Consider the following 20,582-nt stretch of genomic DNA (forward strand, 5'->3'; position numbering starts at 1 on the left):
ACGGGGCAAAAATGATTACCGATTGGTCTATGGATTATATACGCATAAAAGGCAGTGAAATGAATTGAAGGCTATACATTGCATGATATTTGTCTGCAACTCATCGGAACGGTCGCAAATATATCACATTATCAAACTGCATTTTATTCGTCAACCACTTAGCCTAAAGGCCGTCAAAGTTCTAATTTGCTGCCCATCATCTGAAATTTAACAAATATTACATTATGCATGTCATGACATGATGTTACCTACATTGTTTTGCAGGCCTCGAATTATTAGAAGATTTTTAATAGTGTATAAAGTTCAGATCTTAAAGTGGTATGTCGGAAATGCACGAATTTACCAGGCGCGGGTATGTCACATCTCTTGCTAAGCAATTGCTTAGAACGGAAAGCAATATTCTGTGCATTACAGTGATTGTCGACATCTATATACATCAATACAGCTTTGATATTAATATACATCGAAAACAAAAGACACAGACATGCCGTTTGTTATGAAACTCAAATCAAATCTAAGGAAACTTGAAATGTGGTCAAGGTTACATATCAAATTCCGATACAGACAGGAATACAATCAATCTATCAATAAATCGATTTAATAATCAACACGACACCTCCTCTTTTTCACTTACAGAAGTAGAGGTATGACTATGAACTTATAGCATGGTTTTTGGGTCTTTTCTTTTGAATCTCTTTTGTGATCGAATGTAAATCACATAATTGCATTATGTCAGTCAGCATTTGTGTGTGTGTGTGTGTATGTGTGTGTTTTAGTAAACATCATAGTTTTGTTGTTTATTTCGAGATTGAGTTTCTAATACAGTTTTTACATCGATATAAAATGAGCACAATAACACCATTACACACATACACACAAACATTCAGACAGAGTTTAATGGTGCGTTCATTTAATTAGAATCCTACGAGGAATAACGAGCATGTCTGTGTTATATTAATTTAAGTCCTGCACCATAAATATGCGACAATTTTCATGATCTACGAATCGTTTCAATATTTTCGATGTAGATGTTTCTTACACAACTGCCGTGTTTACATACGTTTTTACTTTGCTTGTTTAAAATCTAGATGTAAAAAATAGAATGCACTCGAAATATCGGCAGGATTGGAAAATATCTAGAGACGCACAAATTTGTATGACGGGGCGAAGCTTCTGTTTGTTCCGTCGTTACAAAATTTCATCTTCGTGCATTATCCTCGCCCATTATATCTACTTATCGCAAATTGTATGTTTCAGCAGACAGACAAACACACCAACAAACAAACACAATCCGTAGACAATGTAGCAATCTGCAAGTCTTCGTGTGTATATGAGTGTGCCCTTGTGTGTATATATAGCTGTGTGAGCATTTTCTAGGCCTTTGTTTGGTAGAGATAAAGCACCGTTCAAAATATCGATTTCGAGTTCGCACCATAGACTGATTACATCTGTATGCGTCGTGGCTCCCTTGTACGCAATTACACATTCATAATCACAGGCGTATGTCTACTGTGTACAGCTGCTGTAACGACACACTACCATACCTTTTCCCCATACGAGGATCCTTTAGCCGGACCAGCTCTTGGAACACTCCGGAGCAACTGCAGCATCCGAGTGAAGACGGGTTTATGGCACCCCCCTCATGCCGATTTACGTCAATTAAATCAATCAATGATTCCCAACGCACTGACAGAGGGAAATGGTTGTACATCCATTAATGACAAGATCTCCCCTCTCTCCCCCACCCCTCTCATTTTCCCTCTTCATCACCCCCCCCCCCCCTTTTCAGGATTAGTTCATAGAGACCACGTGACTCCAGACAGTCATTTCGATCACTCACAGTCAGATGCCGACATTCCAGTGTTGGTGCAAAAATCATCATAAGTGGTTCAAACAGAGACGTCATTATTTACAACGGCCACAATGCTTACCTTATAGTGTTTTTCCCAGCCAGGGTTCGTGTGTTTGTCTCTCTGCAAAGTAGAACAAAATACAAACATCGAAATGAATAAATTACCCCCGAACATCTAGAAATGAAGAAATATTAATGTGAATGTGATGTTGGCTCGGTAGTTTTAACACGCGACGACGTATTGGAAGTTATGTAAAGTAAATGTACTGCCCCTTATATCATTCTTTGGTCATGAAAACTCCATGGACTCAAAATTGTCATCGTCGTCATGAAAAAAAGTCTTTTGCTTGATAATTTTGATTGTAATCATATATAATCTATTTGAATTATACAACATCTATTAATGCTAAATACGGTATCACGGGGTACAGTATCACAACTCTATACAGCAATAAAGTCTGTAATCAACAATGGTTATAATGCGAAGAGAAACAATTAAACAGTCGACACTGATAACAATTGTGACAATAATCACCATTGCCATCGTATAAACGCCACCTAGGGGTGATGCAAAATAAATCAGACCCACAATAAGAAACTGATATCCAAACTGATCGACTCTGAATGAATTCTTTGTAATTCCGAGAGTCCGTTTCTATACCTGTGCGTGTGTTCTCCCGCTTGTCATGTTCCGTGCAAGCAATTTTGTCAAGTATGTTATAAGATTTTTGGTAGCAACCTTCGGTCTATAGATATTGATTACAATAAACGTGTACGGTTGAATTGTCATCTTAAGAGAAACAATCTCCGTTTACGGAGCGAAGCAATTTCATATATTTTCAAACCAGTGTATAAGAAGGTTTATAATACGAACATTCCACATGCTATAATTTTTTTTTTTGAAATTCAAAATCATTGCTTATGGAGGGGGGGGGGGGCATCCTTTGAAAAGAGAAAAATTGGGAAGACCTGATGATTTTTTTTTCTTGTTACATATAAATTAAAATGACAAGTTTCAAGGACGGCAGTTGAATGGTGGATTTAAAGTCCTTTTAATAGGTCGTTTGGCACATCAAGATTTTTATCGCTTTTGTACTCCGGCGTTTTCCCGCCATAAGCTAGATCGGGTCCACGTAAGACGGGCAGCCAACAAATGATGACGCGGTGAGATAAGGCGGTAATTCGAGCACCGAAGGAACTCGGTACATGTACAGGAGAGTGTTAAGTGGCTGAGAGGCGATAAACTCCCCGTTTGCTTTGTCGACTGTGTTTCTCCTTTTCTCGGCACCATTCACACCGAAAAATTAATTCACATTATAACATGGGACATTTTCACATACAGACGTTGCAGTAAAGGCAAAGGAGAAAAATGGGGGTGAACTACAATAATGTACATCTGTCTGTAAGTCAATTTCGTCAATCTGAACGAAATAAAACTTGATTTTATCAACGTAAGAGACATAGAGTAGACTGCAGCGGAAAAGGAAAGCGAAAATATCCGGAATTATTTCTAATATTAGAACCTCTACGATGTTCTTCTTATGGAAAAAGGAGCGGATACATTCTTACCAAATATTGAGGTATGCGCTTTACCTATAAAGGCAATGTGGTCTTGCGCAAAAAGTGAAAAATTCTGGAAGGTAACCAATTATACCCCTTCAAAAAAAGAACTCTCAACCGCCAGATTAGCTTCGTTGAAATATGTAGATGATATATCGACTATGACGTAATATGACATTTTATACACATAATGGAAATACGCATCACATACATGTGATATACAGTAGTTGTGTTGTGTACTGTAATAATTGTTAGCGCATAGATTACTGTACATGTGGGTGCTATATATGTGTATATCAAAATCTTTACTTCTTTTTGTACATAATCATCCATCTATTTGTTAAGTTTGATATACACATTATATGTATGAAAAATCGCATATATGTGCACAATATACATACTTATGTATATAATACGATTCTACAAAAATTGAAATTGAAATTGAAGATACGATAATTCATTTGGATATTTAAAAAAAAAACGCACTCAACGTATGAAGTATACTGTCACATCAGATACATTCTCCTCTTGTCGACCTAATTTTTGTATGTCAGCATGCCGGTAAACTCCTGAGTGTTACAACCCAAATCGAAAGTAACCCTTGAGTAATATGCGGGATATGCAAGTGTGTGAATGTGTATCATTTATACATGTAAGCGAGTGTGTGTGGTGTATGGGTGAGTGTAATGTGTGTGCTACGTGCCCTATTCAGCATAACCCCCTATCAATCAAAGGGCCTTTTCGGGGGTGCGCAGTTCGTCCATCCCTCGAACTAAGCCGTTTGACCCAAATGACAAAGAGCAACAAACACTTAACATCACAGAAGTCATAACAAACTCAGCGCCCCATGCCCATGCCGTCTCGTAGATCATCACCCATGCACTTTAGAGTCGCCAGATGCGAAAACAGAGTTCTTCCAGTTTCCGTTCTCGCTGTATAGCGAAGGGATTCGCTTTGTGTTTCTTGAAGACAAGCCGTGGTTTGACTATAATGAGCATGCATAGGCCCCTCAACAACAATGAACTACAACAGAACCGGTTCTCAGTTGTTCTAAAATACAAGTAGAGACCTTCTGTAGTTTGGGCGATATCCACCAAACACCAACCCCATGGATAACCCACACCTATCAGATCCAATCAACGATACCCAACTCCGAATAAGAGCGAGCGTGCAGAGAGGAACGAGTTAAAACATACGCCGACATATCCTTCGGGGAAGTTTACTCAGGCGCAAAACTAATTTCATAAAAGCGTTCATTAGCACGGCATCGGCAAACACTTTAATATCTCATACACGGATGTGCAAACAGAAAGCCTTATAATATCCACCCAAACTGCCTCAGCATCTACGCATGAACATCTTACCAATTTCTGATGATATTATCGTATCCCGTGGCATTCCATGGTGACTAAAAAATTTAATGCTCTGGTACAGCACTACTAGGCCAGTAACTCACGACGTTCTGTTCTCACTTAGCTGCTCTTACATCCGATACGGACCCGGTGTAGCCTCATCGATACAGTGTTAATATGTAAACACCATATTGAAAGAGAGAACGAGAGTTAGAACGCCACACACAGCTTGACTAAACACAGTAGTACACAGTTTGCCGGTAAAGCGCAGAGGACCCTCCTAGAAAGGGGAAATCGATAATCGATTAAAACGCGAACGTACCATCGTTGAGTGGGAGAGAGAGAGGGAGAGAGAGGGAGCCGGGCCTTTTTGTCATTGACCAAGGGGCGTACTGCGTGGCTAGGTCGGCGGGCCCAGACTGCCCGAAAACAACAGACAGCGACGTTAACTGCGTAATTGTGAATCGTAATTTCAGGATTGCACTATCATATAGTTGCCCATAGACACTACAACGCCTAGCACATGCAATTTCTCCATTTCTCCGTTATTCCGCACATCATTACACTTTATGTGTCACATTGATACACATCCGTAATCATAAAAGTCTGGTCGTCTTTGGTAGACAGTCTCACGTTTGCGTCCGTATGAAAAATACCCCTTAAAAACGAAGAGATTACAAATGATTTAAACATAATTCATTTCCAATTTTGTGATTGTTGGTAAGTCGGATAAGCAGCTTCCATCATCCTTGAAAAATCTCTAGTCGGTTTGAAGACCTACCCACTAAATCTAGAGGGGTAATTTGTTCTTGACAGTTAATGCACATAATCATAGCTCAAGTTTTATGGCTATGATGCTTGAGTTTAGTTTGGTCATCAATGTGATTAGGACATGAAATGGAAACATAGTTCAAGGTTGATAGTTACAACTTCCAATCCTGGAATTCTAATGTAGTGATCACGTCCTCCTCACATGAAGCTATTTATTTGGAGCATTCATAGCGTGACTAGAATAGGACAATTTACAATGTTCACGAGCTGACTACAATTTTTTCCCCGTCAAAGATACATTATGAAGACTCGTCGGAGTATACCAGACAAACTATTACCCGCAAGATGTCTGTATTCAGTTATTCAAAATATAGTTCTTATGATTCATCGCTCAGACAGATACACGAAGGACACTTTATTCACCCTCGTGTTCAAAACCGACTTCCCAGAAATGTTTTTCATTATCATTATACTCTATCATATCACCTTCCCGCGCAAACCTGGAAACGAAGAAAACCGGGAATGTCTGAATCAGTGTTAAAAATCTTTAAGACACTTGTGCAACGTCTCAGCCCAGGCGTCATATAATATGCATGCGTTACATGACAGCCCACTCAAAGGACCAGGAAAAACAGTGTTCATATTTTGAAGAATGTATTGCAAAATGGAGGGTGGGGTGGCTCATTTGACGTGGACATCGACCCAGATACGTGCGTAAAATATTAATAACCATTTCTCAATTCCCAGCATCCTTCGCTTCATCCTGTGCGCTCAAATTGACAGCGCCCCCGGACGAGGCGTACTATACCATAATTCATAAGACGTGGGACGCCGCGCCCCCAGGCGGCGATACATTGATAATGAACCCCCTGCTCCCACGGGTGGATGGGATGTCTTTAAGTGACCAGACCATGCAGCGAAAAAAAAAAAGAAGAAAAACACAGACAATAAAATGCTATTACGTCGCGGGTTTCCTGTAAGAGTGTAGATCTTGGCAATACGTAAACTCAAGATTCGCATTATTCACTCTAAGCTCTCAGCTATCTTTTTATTCACACCCAATTACAAAAAAAAAAAAAGAACAATGATTAGTCTTAGTTACAGGAAAGGTACACTGTGTCTAAGCATTCGTGTCTATGTGTCGTATTAACTTTCAAACCATACCTTCGTTTTTATGATACTATCTAGTTCATGGATAGTTCGTCCCATGGCTTGATTGATTTTGACATACCCCCTCCCCCGACACTAACCTATCGTCTACTGTAACTTTTTAATTCAATTCAATTTGTTTATTATTTCCATCGACAATGCATAGTGCAAAACACGCAAAGTATACAAACAAAGGGTAAAGAACACACTATAAAGAACAGTACCAGATGTAACATTCGGATTAATGTATAGTCAACCTGTGGTTCAAAAGAAACAATCAACTTTGCAGAAATGACGGAAGTGAATAAAGCAATGGAAAAGAGTGATTAACATGCTTGTAGACGTGGATCCCTCGGTAAACATTATTTAACACACCTATCCAAGCTGAATCTACGCTGAATAAAAACATTTTTTATTTTCTTAACTGTTTACAATTTGTAATATAAGCATATTGTCAACACTACTTAAATAGTACAAAAACAAATGCGAATTGATGGTTGATAGTTCCCGTGAATATAGTGTTTCAAGGAGATTAAAGAATCTCGTATTGAAAGGTTAAGTCCAACAGCTGAGTGTCTTGTCAGATGGAATGCAATCGCTAAGCTGTTACTTGATCAAGGCGTTCGATCAAAGGCACTTGAGATGTAGGTTGCGCTGTAATATGTGTACAAAAGCTTGCTGCAGAAAGTCTAGTGTGAAGTAAATACAATTCATGTAGATGGGAACACCACAGCCACATTTTTTTCAAGTTCTTTTCGCTTATAACTTATTTCCACTCGCAGTTCTGGTTTTACAATGATGTACATGCTATAGATATCATTACGTCATTGTGTGTTAGAATTGAAATCAACAAACTGCGTAAGCATTAACGAAAAATTCGTTTCTACAGGAATCGTTAATAGGAACAACCGCCTCACATCAATATTGCAAATCTATTTAATTTCTGCTATTCTTTGGACTGTAACTCTTTTTTGTATATGTTTGATTCATGGGATATATTCCTTTTTGGTGCTAGAAAATATCTTCTCTGAGTGTATATCGTAGCATCGAGAAACGAGTCGTGCTTGTTGCGTTCTACAGACAAAGAAATTAGATATTTGTTTAAAATGTGAACAAAAAATTGCCTCTGAGTATATCGGCAAAACTCAACTTTGCAAAAAAGATTAATGTCGGCAACCTGTTTTTCAAGAAAGAAAACTTCAAAACACTTTCCAATTATGGCGTTGAAGAGATAATCCTTAATAGCATTTTATAATTTTGTGACTGTTGGATCTAAAACATATTTTTATTTTGGTTCATTTCTTCTATCTCTTATACCCCTCAATGAGGAGATCGCTTATTTCGATGTTTGCAAATTGGATATTTGTACCCCCTTCTTGCCACTAAAGGTTAGAATTCAATTCGCTGTATGAGGTCATGTTGAACCGGAATAACGATGCACGGGAAAGAGGATAATAATCTAGCTAACTTTGCAGTATTACTCTGACGGATGGGTGCAATCATGAATGAGTATTTTGGAGCTAAGCACATGACATTATGTCTGCGAAGCACCTATTCTTGAAATTGATTCTCTCCAATGAACACTCGTGTGGATGTATGCAGTGGTCCAAAATCCATATTCCATTTAAAGTTCGGATGACCTCGGGCAAAAAAAGATTGCCTTTATTCGCGTGATTATTGGGCATGGGTTATACTTCCCTCACATCCACCGACTGCGGGGCGGCCGATCACAGACCGCTGTCAGCAAATTCTGACAGAATCAACGCGGGCAAATTTCAGCGCGCATTATGAAGCATGATCGTATCCTGGCAGACAATTTGATTTGGGTTTACCTTCTAATATTTCTTTTCTTTTTTTTTTCTTTCAGAGGATACTTCCGCATACATTGGAATCATCAAAATGGAGGGAAGGTCGATTACGTGTACTGAGGTAAGTCATTCGACGAATATTTGATGGAGATGAAAAACCCAGACCCCAAGCAGTAACTGTTAAAGGAATGGTGCATTTTTGGTTGAGATGGCGGGGCTTCAGGTTTGCAAATTAATTTCCGAGATAATGAGAAACCTCTCATGAAATATGAAAGACCATAATTTATTCAAAGAGGAGTTCAATGTTTACTGATGAATTATTGGTTTTGAAATGGCTGAGATGTCTGAAACAAACTGATCGTTTTGTTTTCCTTTTTGGATATCTCAGCGATTTCAAACCGATTTCCACCAAGTAAGCTTTGAATATTCCTTTTAGATTGCATAATGTTCTTTAACATTTCATACATTGTTTCTAAGTAAATTGCAAAAAGTTAAAAGCTGAATCCTCATCTGAACCCATACTATACCATTTCTTTAAAGCCAACCCCGTTTTACAGAGCCAGCCATGAGTTCTGGCGGTAACCCGTCTCTTCCGCGCTACGTTTCTTTTTGTTTGTTACAAGAACTTTTATCATTTTCTATCAATGGAGACATAATTTTCATTTTAGCATAATGCAGCAAAACGAAACAATTTAACATTACAAATTGTAGTGATGTAAATGAACCTTTATTGTAATTTCATTGACAGGATTATGAAGCGGTAATTGACAACAGATTTGAAGAATTATTGAATAATCATTTATAGTTATGATACAGTAGTTGACATCATATTTGATAAAAATGCATATCCGGGTCCCTTGATAGTGCATAAGGCTGAACAGGTGGATTGGCTCTACTTGATAAGCCTTCATAGCAGAGCAATACGCGCCGTACGTATTGGTCCAAGGGCGGGCGCAGTGTTAGATAGACAGAAAATCGTCTGGGGGCAATCGGCAAGTCCAAATGAATTGGGCTCCACACGAGTACGTATAGGCACACATCGTAAGTCTCGTTCCGGGTTGAAAGCACTCTGGGATGGGAAAAGGACTCGCCATCATTCATATTTCTCACAGATTAACTGGCGAAGAAAATGGTTTCGCACTTTTCATGTGTCTGTTTGCGTGTGTGTCTGTGTGCGCTTGTGCGTGTCAAAGTACGTGTTTGTGCGTTGTGCGTGGATGTCTTTCTAGTGCCATCTCAGAGTGCGGAGAATATATGGGCCGGGATGGGGTGAATCACTGTTTCCTTTATTGATTATTCATTTCAACAGCGCAGTAAGTCCTGTGAAAGATTTCATCACTTGTGTCTCTATGATATGTACAAATGAATTTGTAGGATTGCAACTGCTGATTTATAATTTTACAAACATATCGGAAAAAGGAACCTCTGGCACAATAAGTGTTTATCTTTATGCACTTCAATATCACAATATTTGATTCCATTTTGTTTAGGCAAGTTTCAATTGAACCGATATAAAATAATGTTAATACCAGTAGAGGATTTCATCACTGCTGATTTGTCATTGAGAGCACAACATCGTCAGTGGCAGAGAAGCTGAAGAACTTTGGAATAGCTGGGACACTATATCGATCACACTTTCATGCAACAGACGCCTTCCCTGGATTCGTATTAAAGATCAAGTTAAAGTCAGCCTGCGTGAAATTATGTCCATCAACAGTGTAGCCTTGTGCTGGACATAGAGCAGACATTTTGTTTGAAATCGATTGGGATGATAATGATGTCTATTGACATTCTCCATTACCGAGAGCCCATTATCGATCGCCATGTTTTGCTTCATGACCCGAAAGTAACAGGAAGTTATGTTTGACCTTTAAACTTTGGGCGGCGGGCACTCGTGCATCGTTGATGCATGTTTGCGCGTCGCAATACAAGCAGCAGTATCGTCCTTGCTTTTTCTTTCTTTTCATTTCTAAATCACGTGGTTTGGTAGCTGGCTAGCTAGCGTTGAAAGGCATGACGATTCATTAAAGGGATTGTGTATTATTGGTGGCGATAAGAATTGGGCTTTTAACTTTTGCGAGATATTAAGAAACCACTTATGAAATAATGCAGCGCATACCATTCTAAGAGGAATATTCAAGGATTATTAGATGAAAGTCGGTTTTGGAATGGCTGAGAAATCGAAAAAACTAAGTAAAACAAAGCGATCCTAATAAAACTTGGGTCACAACTTTTATTAGCATTGCTCTGTTTTGAACAAAACCAATTTTTATCGAATAAACGTTGAATTCCTCTTGGAATTACATGCCCTTTCATATTCTTAAGAGGTTTTTCATTATCTCACAAAAAAATGCTAAATACAAGTAATAGGATAATGCTTTTTGGATGTCATTCAAGTTGACATCGTACGACAAAGTCCATGGAAGACAGCGAAGGAAAACATGCAATAAAACTGAGTAAAATTGGACGATTTCAGAAAAATCATTTGGGCGCTTTCGAAGGGAAAGAGATAAAAAAAAATCTATAATGACAGTTTAACGCTCCCGCGTGAGCTGTCGTGTTAGATTATTAACGACCTATATCAAGAAACAACATTACAACAGCAGAACGCATTTGATAATTCGAATTTATAGCAATCTGGCACTTGCAACAGCCCGAAATTGCTACGGTCATTACGAAAATGATTCAAATTACTGTGCCTTTACATAGTTATGCCAATATTATTGCGACCCAACCGGAATTTTATTGGTGACGCCATTTCCAACAGCATTGATATTAGCTTAATATCTCCTAAAATGTCATGGACATTCAGTCGTATATAGGTTTCGTGGCGTTTCGGGGGGTTTCGGGGAGGGGGGGGGGAATGGGGTCAGGTGGGGGGCTCCCTCAACTTTACCTATTCCCTTCATTTATCCACATCGACTTCCAATTTTCACTTGTTGTCAATGGCGAAAGTAAACATGTGGAATGCTCTCTATTTCGCACACCGTGTCATGAATTAAAAACCGTGAATTCACAAACTCATACTTCGACCACAAAATCAGTTTGCATCGTACAACTGTGAAAACATTCAAAGTCTGAACCTTAGTATATCATGGTAACTAATACTGATTTCATGTACTCGAGTTTGATAAACTCTCATGCATTTCCAATTGTTTGACTGAAAAGCCCTGTAAACCTTTGGTTGATTATGATGAAAGTTTGCTGTTTGGCGAGGCATCAAGCACAGAGCTCTAATAGAGAGGAACCGTTGCGTCTCGGATATCAAAGACAATGGACTCTGCTGTTCACAAGGTCCCGTAAGTCGTCAAGTTCTTTGTTCGAGATCCCTGACAGTATCATAGCGGTTGTGTCCCTAGGTCTTAGGCACTTTATCCTGATTGTCTATTTATAATCATTCGTCGAGCCATATAAGGCTGTATGACTTGCTCGTAAGCATTAGCAGTGTATCATTAGTACAGCCACCTAAAATAGATTCGAACACGGACACAGATGCGCGATGCAACCAATATTATGGTACTGGCCTTATAGTTCAATCACAATATTTATGGGTATTTATACTTTAATAACTTGTTGTTTTTGTCGTCGTCGTCGTCGTCGTCGCCGTCGTCGTCGTTGTTGTCGTTGTTGTTGTTGTTGTTGTTATCATTATTATTGAATCCCGGCTGGAAACAATCTTTCATAACGTCCTATTTGAGATAATCGTGAAAGGAAAGTGAAGCTTATAGACTTTATAACCAATTCTTAACATCGATGCTCCAACAAACTGTATCAAGCTTTAAAAGGTAAAAACACTTTAATGTATCGGAAAAAAACCCAAAATGACTACAGTGTATTATGATAATAAATTTGTTACGGGCCAAAAACGAAATAATATACAAACAACAACCACGACAACCGATGATCTCATCTCAGAACTACAGTTTGTTGTTGTTGTTGCTGTCGTCTCCCCCCCCCCCCCCGATAATTCAGACGTGTGGTAGGATAGATCTTTGAGATACGACCTTTATCTCCGTTACAAGAAAAACAAAATGACTCGATATAACCCATTTTAGATTGCATTGAGGAGTTATTGTATGTCATAATTACGGATTACTCATCGCACAGATAGTCTAGATTACCAGACCCCGGGAAGGTCATACCCTATGTACAGTTTCCTCTCTAACTTTTCTCTCTACGGCATCGGGAGTTCATGCGCCACGAGATGTTTGAAGCGGGGGGAATGACGGGACCAGAATGCCCCGGTGATTTCGGCGGAGGTTGGTGCACGTTTGGTCCTCGTTAAGGATGACTATTGCTGTGGAAATTGCTCTTGGCATCCCTGCTGCCTGGTTAATATCCGCAGAAAACTTGTCACCACAGTTCTCCCTTTAGGTGTGGATTGAACGTCTTGTGGTGGACGCCGCTCGTCATTTAAATCACGCAGGAATACACCCCGGGATTGCTTTCGCGAGGGACTTGATTTTGCACACGTGCCTAATTCCTTATGCATTTCAGTATCCAGGAGATGATGACAAGTTAAAGGGATGGATCACCTAGGAGTATAACATTGATTTCACTTGCAAATGTTCGCATTTTGGTACAAAGAGATTATGCAGCACTGGTTGACGAAGGGTACGACAACGCTTTTGCTGCGTCATGCATTATGGCTATCGGTAACTTACGAATGACTAAAGGTTTGGTAATTACACAGCTAACACGCATTAATGCGATGGTTGGCATTCCATAGTCACTCTCACTCAATCCGTCAATTAAAAGCAAATCAAAGTACATGTATCACTTCTTCGATGCGTTTGCTATGTATCTCTTTATTTGTAGACTGATGTCATTCACCTATGGTGTTCGTTCCCTTTAAGCTTATGTTTTTATGTGTGTTTGTGTGAACTTTTCCCTTTGATTTCAACGCAGAATGGAAAAGGGATTCGTGTTGTCGTTTCGTGCTAAGGGATTAATCTTACTTTCATGACATTGCCGCGTGTATATACGGAATGATTGCACTCGGCATTCAAGCATCTTGTACGTGTCGGAGGTGTCACTTCTATCCCACTTACAGAACGTAAACATCAATATTTACGTTTAATATGACATCATACAGAAAAGACGACAAAAACAGGTGGGAGAGACAATAGGTACGGATGATGCAAGTCATAATTGTGTGTGTGTGTGTGTGTGTGTGTGTGTGTGTGTGTGTGTGTATGTGTGCGAGGGCGCGCGCGCGTGTGTGTGTCTATATGTAAGAATGTACATATCCAAAAGAACAACATTAACACAAACAGACACATACAGAGACACACACGCATACATTGTATATGGGTGTGTATGCGAGCGCGTGCGTGTGTGAGTGTGTGTGTTGTATATATAAATCATTTTGGAAGGCAAGTAGTGCAATATCCTCTTGACAATATATTTTCATTGTGTAAACTATAAACTATGTGTATTACAGGTATAAGCTTTGGAAACGAACGGACTAGAACAGATTATCTTTCGTATTTGTCATATAGCATGTTTGGCAGCAGACTTAACACATTATTTGAAAAAAGAAATGCTTTTATTTGTTTGTTTTGTGGGTACTCCAGACCTAATGGAATTTACTCTTGGGGCATTGTCAAATTACTTCATTAGAAAAAACAAACAATCTGCATGTCTAGACCTAGCTAACGATCATAAAATGCTATTTGTCGTAATACGTATAAAATGAAATGAAACATATTTCAATTTCAATTTCAAAGTTTATATCATTTTTTCGACAAAACATTTACATTGCACTTCCTTTGATAACAGAGAATAAGGTAATCATAACATTTTAGAATGAAAAGACTATACCATAATTGAGGAAACTTATAATGATTATAATTAGTTTGTGATAAAAATAGAAGTATGGTGGGAGTAAAGTATATCATTGCGCAAAGTGAGAAAAATGGAGGGACCCACTAAAAAGGCTGAGCTTGTAGAGTGTGGGCCCCCTCTACAGTGCTCTACTTGCTGAGAACATCAATAAAGAGATAAATTGAAGCACAGAATCAAAAGGAATAGAGAATATACATGAAACAAAATGCAAAAAGAAGCCAGTAATTACATAAAGCTAACTGATACTAATTGAAAAATAATGAAATGCAAGAAAGATGTCAGTGATTTCATAAAATTACTGATACGAATTAAAACATAAGGATACATGTAACTTGAGATATTAAAGTCAAAATGAAAAGAACTTATAGGTCCTTGGTGAACTCCTTCGAACGTAGAACGAGGCAAAATGAAAGAAACTTGAAATCGAAGAAGGTATAAAGCCCTGGGATGGGATGCGTTTCGTGCCGGATGATGCAGACTTTCTAAGAAACGATGTCCTCATACTGAACCGCGAGAACCGTTACCACTTCTCATCGATTGATTTCTACACCTTTTCTCCTAACCACTACTTTCTCGTTACACCAACATGCATCACTCAAGTTTTCCCACCCGTGACCCTACTTATACAAACCGCATCGTTTATATTATTCCGTTCGGGAAGTTTGAAAACCAACATTTTCGCACCTGCCATTCTCTTCTTCCAATTTTAGACCTCTTGCAGATAAATACCTTCCCTTTGTATTGTGTTTCTGGGGATATGAAAAAAAAAGTAACCATTACCAACAAGATAATCCGGGGGAGGCGGAAAAAAAATAAGAGGGAAAAAGTGGAGGAAGAAGGGAAGAAGAAGAAGATGAAAAGAGAAGCATTTGCTTTTTATCCAAAGCAGGCATTCATGTCTTAACGTTGTACATGGGCATTATGGGGGAAGAACAAACCAGGAGAAAAAAAAAATAGGAAGAAACAATTATGAAGAGGAAGAGGGAGAAAGAAAACGAAGAATAATCTACCATTGCCTCCATTACTCATACACGTATTCATGACTTGTCAATGTGTGTTTTTGTGTGTGTGTGTGTGTGAGTTGTGTATTCGTTTGAGTCTTTGGTTGTTTGTGTGTGTGTTTGTGTGTGTGTTTGTGTTTGTGTGTGTGTGTGTGTTTGTGTGTGTTTGTGTCACTAAATTGTGGGTGTATATCGTTGGTGTAAGTAACGTTAAACTACTTTTCGGGGATAGACTATATTGGCACGAAGTGAAGAAATAAGTTAATTCACATACCATTCTTATTAACATTTCCGGTTGGAATCGTGGTTACTTTTCGTTATTCTAAAGGTTCGTTAATCCGAAAAGAACATTATTTTCGGATTAATGAACCTTCGAAATAACGAACCTTCGGAATAACGCCACAAAATGTGCGGATCAACGAACTTTTTCATTTACGGATTAACGAACCTCCGATATAGGGAATGTGTGCGATTCGGAACAACGAACTTTCGGAATAACGAACCTTATTTCCTTTTCACATTAACGAAGCTCCGGAATAACGAACATCAACCAAAATCGCTGCTGTTGTTATTTGTTTCCTTTTTGCTGGTAATTTTTCACATAGGGCCTACCTTCAAAAGAAGCCAATGGGCTCTCGATGTCCAAAGCGTGGCAAAACAGTTACACAATTAAGGTGTCACAACACAACTCTCGCGGGATTTTTTCCTCTCTCCCGAGAAAAGTTTTAGTGTAGAATGGATGTCTCTCCAGTCGCCTAATGGTACCGGCACATGTGCTCCACATAAGCGGGCACCGTTTGGGATTTTCGCCTGCAAAAGACACTGTAATCTCTCTGTTATGTCGATTTTACCTCCCACCTATGGGAGTTTCCGTTCCGTTCATCGGAGGAAAAAAGAAAAAGAAAAGAAGGACGGCCCCTTCCATTTGTTTGATCAGTAAGGAAGCAGACGGATATTAAAGCCAGTTTCCTTCCCTTCAAATTATCGTCTCTCCTCTTATTACCAGCCTTATGGGCCCAGAGGCACGGCGCTAAATGAATAGCCTGTTTGTGCGAAATTATGAAATAATTTATGAGAAGAGCAGAAGAGAACTCTCATGATGCCGCGAGGTATCACACAAAAACACTTGGACGCATTACAGTGGAAATACAGAGTGAACATAACATATCCGATATGTGAACAAAATGTGCTATACTACTTGTCAATTAACGCACTACCGTTCTTATCTCTCCGAGTAAATTGGACAATCGCTAAAGACTTCACAAACACCCTAAATCCAAACAATTCTCCCTCTATCCATCTCACCCCCCTCCCCCCCTCTCTCTCTCTCACCCTCTATCGCTCAGCCGAGGAGTATTTCAACGTCCCTAACTCTGGGATGGGAGAGGGAGGGGAGGGGTCTAGTAGTAAAAGATGATACTTAACGAAGAAATCCACCCCAAAAATAGATAAACTTCAAAAGAAAGAGAAAATATTCCCTACAGAATTTCAGAAAAAATGACAAAAAACTCTTATTCATTTAATATACAGAAATGACAAGAATCTCATATTTCAGCACTATGAAATAATATAAAACTTGTCCTAATACAACCCAAAATAAAAAAGAACAAATGTTAGCTCTAATATGATTAACTTGGTATGAGAACAGGCATCTACTTGTATTAGCTAAAAATACATTTTTTTTCTTTCTTCTAATTTCATATATTACATACATGAAAGATTATGTGGGTATGCCATCATCAACTCGCCAAGGATTGGTCAAGAAAGGTTTTCCGAAAAACTGTAAAATTTCAAAATGTCATATCTTTCTTATTTCTTTTCCGATTTTTTTTTTTCGATTTTGTATCGTTCTATGTTGTGAATATAATTCGCTTTCTCTTGCAGTTTATTTATGTTTTTTGAGTAGATTTCTTTTTTTTTTAATTTCTCATCATGATAGGCTTATTTCATTTGATGGAAACTGGGTTATATATAGATACCTAGTCAAATTAAACAGGGGAAAAGAATAAAGGTGAGAATTACTTGCCAAACTAATGACTGAGAATCGGAACTTGATTTAGGTGTTTATCTTACCTGTCGAGAGTGTGGAAGGCCCTTACCACTTAACGTCATGTGGGAACGCACAGACAGGTCATAATATAGAGGTGTGTTCAGGAGTGAGGAGTAACAATGAATTCTGTGATCTATAACTGAGTGGCAAAGGATACAATACATCCATAACCTTTCAAAGAGGAAACAGAAAACTGGCATTATTATATTTTCACAAATGAATTACACAATGTTCTCACACTTTGAATTGTAAAGAAATACTATATGATATGAATTTATATGACATAGGATGTAATGAGATGATACGAAATCTGCTTTAGTTCTACTTATACGCGTTTTGAGTAAGACTATGTCCTCTTATCAATTTTAAAAATTCACTGAATTGAATTGAATTACACTGCAGCAAATTCGGCACCTAAGCCCATAATAAGCTTATAGGGTGTTAGCGCAGTAATGTCTATACAACTAGTATATCTCGTTACGAGAGGAAATCGGTTATGGGATCATGTCTCCTCGTTCGGCTCGCTCGAGTAAAAAAAAAACAAAACCAAACCCCCCCCCCCAAAAAAAAAAAAAAAAAAAAAAAAAACAAAAACAAAAACAAAAACAAAAAACACCCGAAGCAAAGAGGTTCCAGAACAACTAACCCCATGACAATTACCCCAGACCACTCCCCTGACCCTAACCGTAATCCTAATCCTGAACCTAATGCTAACCCTAACCCTAACCCTAACCCTAATATTTACTCTAGCCCTGTCAATATCCGGTACTTAGCAGGGGGATTTGTCCTGACCCGGTAAAACACACAGAGTCTGGTTGAAGATTATATGTTGATGCTGACTCAAAAAGGAGGGTGTGTGTGTGTGTGTGTGTGTATGTGTGTTTTCTTTTCTTTTTGAATAAGTGAAAGGAAGTTAAGTATTCAGAGTCAGAAAGAAGGGGTTCTCTACGGTAGCATGTATTTGTAAGAAAAGAATGATCTTTCCTCAGGGATCACAGCTTTGGATATCGGAAGCTATGTCCCAGATTTTATTTTTGTTTTTGTTGTTGTTATTCAGCTCTGATTTCCGTCCCGAAGTCATTCTGAGCGAGCAGATGTTGTGTCACCTTTGCCTTTTTTGACATTCATCAATCATCCCAATTTTTCAATTTGTTTGACATACTTTCCAAAACTTTTAGCCAGTCGTTTTCTTTTGAAATGTTCACATTTCTAGCTTTAGGAGCGATAGCACTTTAATTCAACTAATTCAAATCAATCTATGTCACATAAACAGGTTCTAAACGACACGTATGATTTATCATACAAATGCACGTATAAACACAAAAATCATCTGATGCTTGTTCGTGTTTCAGAAAGCCTTGCTTTTTTAATGTGTTTGCACACAGTGTAATCTCTCCCCCTTCTCTTCTACTCTTCTGACCTCATCCCCTCCTAAGAAGAGAAAAAAAGAAATATACCACATTTGTATGTATCACTGCAACAGTTGATACAACGATCAGGGGACAATTCTATTCAGCAATAACGTGCAAGATACAATTTAAATCAGTTAATCTGTGTGTCAAGGCGTTAAGCAAGTCAAAGAAAGAAAAACAGGAACGTGAGCAAAAAATACAGGAAAGCTAAAAAAGAAAAAGAAAAATAAGTATAATACCCAAGCGGACTTTGAACATGTCTTCTTACGACTTTTCCTGATTCCCTTTAGAGGATGCAACCAGGATTCCCCTTAAAGAGTTGAAAATTCAATGAATTTCTGGTGATGAGTAGTCACTATCTCTGTCCAGGATCATAAAGGAATTACTGGAGCACATGTCCAAGGGATTTTAATCTGGATCAATATTATATGCTCCTCTCTGTCATTGTCAGTAGACTTTCGTGGGTTTCTAGATTCATCGGTACTAACGGCACACTATTTCTATTATACGACAAGGCTGAATAGCGTCTTCTGTTTTGGAACCAAGATTAACAAAGAAGATATCATGTATTGTATAATGAAAGAGGTAAAAATAGACAGGCCTATATCAAGTAAAACCGAACTTTTGACAGTTTGATTTCGACGTTTTCGTAAACGTAAAATAACAATGTTGGCGTAACTGTTCACGGGTTTTTTTTCTCTCTCTCTATTGACAAAATGCGCATTGCACTTCAATAACTTGCATCTAGAATACTATTTTCAATTTTCCAGCTTCCAAAAATAATGAAATATAACTGGGACCTTGCAGAATGGCCAAATCACAACAAAAGCTCTTGTGTGTGTGTGTGTGTGTATGTGTGTGTGTGTGTGTGTGTGTGTGTGTGTATGTGTGTGTGTGTGTGTGTGTGTGTGTGTGTGTGTGTTGTGTGTGTTCGAGTGTGTTGTATTTTTGGTACAGATATTGCACTGGGCATGCAAGGTATTGTTTTGGCGGCATTTTTTTTCTCTCCCTCACTGCGACCGTGGTCAACATCTGCAAATAACCATTGTCTTATAGTTACCTGGAAAAAATGCTAAAAGCTTTGTTCGAGTTCCTTCTGTCTCAATTTCCTTTTTTCTATATTGCTGGTTTGTTTTTTTCAAAGCTGAAAGCAAGAATTCTCATTTCTCGTAAATATCTTACATTATGACTAACTCGAACGTGGAGATGCTTTCCCTGCCCTTTCCCTTATTTTTCAGTAATTTGATGACGCCATTTGGTCACTCTGAAACGCCCCACCCTGTTTCTCAATCTCCCGCGATGTAAATGAGGTGAATTACAACTGCGCATCAAATGCCAAGATAATGGCTGCTTACATGGGTCGTATTTCGAGCAACAGTGAGCCGGGAACTATTTTCGACCCCCACAGATATGCACCTGCAGTTCAAAAACTAACCATTCAGCACGAAAAAAGGCTCACAATCCCGCGACATTTGGATCATCAGCAATGTATCCGGGGGCATCCACCTTCATCACAGACGAGAAGAGATGCCTTTAAGCGGGGTCTTCGGAAAATATGGATGGAGCGAGGCTAATAGGGGCTTTCTCAGTAATCATGAGTTAATGGTACGGATGGACTGCCATGTTCAAATCCCATTACCAGGGCTCAGGAAAAATTTCGGGCAGGCAAATTTACCCTCACTCCCGGGGCAGCAAAGAATAATATCCAAAAAGAAAAAAAATGCATATATTTTCCATTGTGCGCGAGGCAGTCGTAGACTTATCATCACCCATGCCTGTT

The 20,582-nt window shown here is 38.7% G+C and overlaps 1 protein-coding gene across 1 annotated transcript in view; it reads right to left on the reverse strand.

Moving 5' to 3' along the window:
• LOC139738331 (potassium voltage-gated channel unc-103-like) overlaps positions 1 to 20,582 on the reverse strand; it is a 226,115-nt gene that overhangs the window by 82,565 nt on the left and 122,968 nt on the right. The window contains exon 3 of the mRNA XM_071648972.1: positions 1,932 to 1,973. The gene's annotated coding sequence lies outside the window, so the exon portion shown is untranslated. The remainder of the gene's footprint in view (positions 1 to 1,931; positions 1,974 to 20,582) is intronic.

This window comes from Diadema antillarum, unplaced genomic scaffold (assembly GCF_040938485.1).
Source record: "Diadema antillarum isolate AM-2024a unplaced genomic scaffold, OU_Dant_1.0 seq00000735_RagTag, whole genome shotgun sequence".
Taxonomy (NCBI): domain Eukaryota; kingdom Metazoa; phylum Echinodermata; class Echinoidea; order Diadematoida; family Diadematidae; genus Diadema; species Diadema antillarum.